Here is a 3,693-nt window from a genome sequence, read left to right on the forward strand (position 1 = left end):
CATATAGGCTTGCTTGATATCACACACATACACTGCCTGCGTTTCTGCCTGACCCCTGTGAGAGAGCCTGGTACCTTCAGAAGACAGAAGATGGAGTGTGGGTCTGTCTGTCTGTCTCTATCTATCCATCTATTCTTCCATCTTTGTATGCATCTATTGATTTATGTAATACTTTATTCTTTTGTTTGTTTGTTTGTTTGTTTGTTTGTTTGTGACAGGGTTTCTCTCTAGTTCTCTCTAATTGAGTCAGTCCTGGAACTAGCTCTTGGAGACCAGACCGAGTGCTGGAATTAAAGGCATGTACCACCATTACCCGGTTAGAAGTTTTTTTAAAAAGTAGGCAATTAGAGCTACAAATTTCCTCATAGGACTGATTTTACTGTGTGCCAAGGTTTGTGTAGGGTTTTGCTTTCATTTTCTTGAGTGAATATACCCCCCCTGCCCCCCGTCTCTCTTAGTCTAGAGCTCTGTTTTGTCTTCCATGAGCTCTGAGGGCACTTGGCTTGAGTGTGATACACACACAGACTTACTATTAAGGAAAGTTCAAGATCAAGATCCTTTCCTAACTCTGTGACCTTGCAACAGAGAAGTTTCAAAGTGTGTGAAGGGTGTGCCTACGGCTCCACTGGCTTTCCTTGATGTACATATCTGTTGCCTTTCCTGTAAACATCGTTGTTGGAGTTGAGAAATTGTTGATCTGAACTCAGGCAATTTCATGTAATAGCCCTGGCTCTCCTGGAACTCACTTTTATAGACCAGGCTGTCCCTTTGGTGACATTCTGTGTGTGTGTGTGTTTTTTTTCTTCCTCTTATTTTCTATCTGCAGTCAATATTGGTGTAAGGACTGTGGACCTGTATATTCACTGCTCTGATCCTTGCCTCCTTCCTTCCTTCCTCCCTCCCTCCCTCCCTCCCTCCCTCCCTCCCTCCCTCCCTCCCTCTCACCATGGCCTAATTGTGGCAGAAGCCCCTGGCCCCCCACCTAGTCCTGTCACCGATGAACGGTCAGACACGCTCTTTGTTTCCCGTGAGCGATTGATTCGCCTGTTTTCCCAGCTGCCTGTGGTCTCGGTCGTACTTTCGTTTTCGTCGCCCCGAATGTCCAGGCCGGCCCGCGTTCACCGTGTTCGGGGGTGGGGTGGGGGAACCGACAGGGGGGTTCCCTGTCCTGTTGTGGGCCCGTGTCGCCTCCGGGCGTGAGCGTGGGAGGACGCTGTAACGCCAGAGAAGGTGAAGACGCCGCGGCCGAGCGAGCGGGCGAGCGAGCGATGTATGTCGGTCGGTTGTCGGGCGCCACCTAGCGGTGGCCTTTTTTGTGCAACGCTCCTGGTCCTCGGTCGTTGACGAGGACGGGGCGAAATGGCTTTTGTGAGGCGGAAAGAGTGACGAGAGTCCCGGCCCGGCAGGCGGGTGTGTCCCGGAGTTGGTGTCGTGCTTGGGAACGGTCTCTGTGTAGGAGGTTGTGCCGGAAGAGTCACCCATGGGTGCGCTGGGGCTGGAACCGAGTGAAAGGAACAGATGGGAAGGGTGCTGGGAGACTTGAGCGGGTCGACCAGAAGGCATAAGTCGTTGGCGTACCCCCGCTAGGTGTCGAGTCTACCCGGGCCCAGGATCGGTGAAGTACCCCGGCTTTAAAAGTTGTTTTTCCCTTGCCTTTTAAACTCTCTTCGAAGAGCCCTGGGACCCGGCGACCCTCGGCCGAGAGGAGGCGTTGGTTGATCCCGGCTTCCCCGCTGCCCTGTCACGGACTCGTTGGGGTCTCGGACTTTTTTTTTTTTTTTTTTTTTTTTTTAATTCTTTCCCCCTCTTGCCAGAACCCTCGGTCCTCAGCGGCGGACCTTGCCATCCTGAGGCCGAGAGGAGGCTGTAGTCCCGGCTTTCTCGCTTCCCTGGTTCGGACTCTCGGAGCTTTTTATGAATTTTTTTTTTTTTCTTTCCTCTTGCCAGAACCCTCGGTCCTCAGCGGCGGACCTTGCCATCCTGAGGCCGAGAGGAGGCTGTAGTCCCGGCTTTCTCGCTTCCCTGGTTCGGACTCTCGGAGCTTTTTATGAATTTTTTTTTTTCTTTCCTCTTGCCAGAACCCTCGGTCCTCAGCGGCGGACCTTGCCATTCTGAGGCCGAGAGGAGGTGGTGGTCCCGGCTTCCCTGTTCACTGGTCCCCGGTTTCTTGGACTCGAGATTTTATTTTTTTTTTCCCCCCCAAGTTTTTCTTCTTGCCCGTCTCCATCCCTAGCGGCTGGTCGCAGGGTCTTCGGCCGGGAGGAGGCTGGGCGCCCGGCTTTCTGGCATGTCCACCTCGCTCTCTCGGTCCTGTCATGGTTATGAGGTCGACCAGTTGTTCCTTTGAGGGTCGGTTCTCTTGTTTATGGGGACATTTTTGGGACATTTCACCCAGCCTCACTTTCAGGAGTTCTGTGTGGTCTGTGAATGACTCCCCGGACTTGTTGTCATTCTTCTAATGGTTACTATCTGTCCTTATTGTACCTGCAGATAGGTGCTGACACGCTGTCCTTTAATTGGGTGACATTAAAGGACGCTAGGTGGCGGTCTCTCTTCTGAGCCTCGCTCGCTGGGTGCTTTTTCTCCCGCCTAGCCCAGCCTGCTGTGCCCGGGTTTCTCGCTGCCTTTTGGGACTGGGCCCGTGCGTGCTTTCCCGAGTGGCTTTCTGAGGTGACTGGCTTCCTTGCTTTTTTTTTTTTGCCCGTGGTGAAGCGTGTCAGGCGTCCCCGCTTTGTTGGTCTGTCGCCCGTGCCGTTTGGATGGTGGGAACTGTCTCTCGATGCTTCTCCCTTACCGTCCCGGTGCTTGCTTTTTTTTTTTTTTTTTTGGGATCAGATCGTGGAGCTCCCGAGTCTCCATGGACTGGGTGGGTTCCCCCCCCCGGTCCTCTGCTTCCCCAGTGCCTCCCGAGCGCACTGTTTTCCCCCTCCCTCGTTGTGGAGCTCCCGAGCCTCCATGAGTTCTTGCGGGGGGGAGGGTTACTCAGTCTGACCCTTCTGCTGCCTTATGTGCCTCCCGAGTGCACATTTTTTTTTTTGGATTTCCCCGTGGACCCCACCGCTGTTTTTTTTTTTGGTTGTGGAGGTGTGAAGGGTTTTCTTTTTTTTTTTTCAATTTTTTTTTTTTTTTCAATTTTTTTTTTTGGTGGCATGTGTTGATGCTCTGTCGCTCGTTTCTTCCCGGTTCTGCTTTGTCGATCGATGTGGTGCCCTCGCTCTGTGTTCATTCGGGCCGGAGGCCTAAGCCGCGCCAGGCGAGGGACGGACATTCATGGCGAATGGCGGCCGCTCTTCTCGTTCTGCCAGCGGGCCCCTCGTCTCTCCTCCCCACCTTTTACCGGTGGTGTGTGGAAGGCAGGGGTGCGGTTATCCGGCCTGAGCCCTGTGAAAGCCCCTCCGCACTGCTCGCTGTGGTTCGTGGGGGTTCCTGTGAGGCGCGCCGGGGGCTCTGTTCCCCCCGTCGCGCGTTTCACTCTGCCCACCGTGTGTGGTCTGTTTAGCCCTCCTCCCTCCGAGCCGGGGGAGGGTCGGCTGATGTGCCGCGTCACGTGTGTCCCTCCCGAGCGGGCTCGCGTGCACGCGTCTTGCTTGCCATCCTCGTTGGTGCTCCTGGAGCGTTCCAGGCCGATCTTCAGAGGTGCCCGGTTCTGAGCGGCGGCGGCGTTTCCCGGTTCTCTGACGTGTGTGCCTCCTG

Source organism: Chionomys nivalis, unplaced genomic scaffold, assembly GCF_950005125.1.
Source record: "Chionomys nivalis unplaced genomic scaffold, mChiNiv1.1 scaffold_143, whole genome shotgun sequence".
Taxonomy (NCBI): Eukaryota; Metazoa; Chordata; class Mammalia; order Rodentia; family Cricetidae; genus Chionomys; species Chionomys nivalis.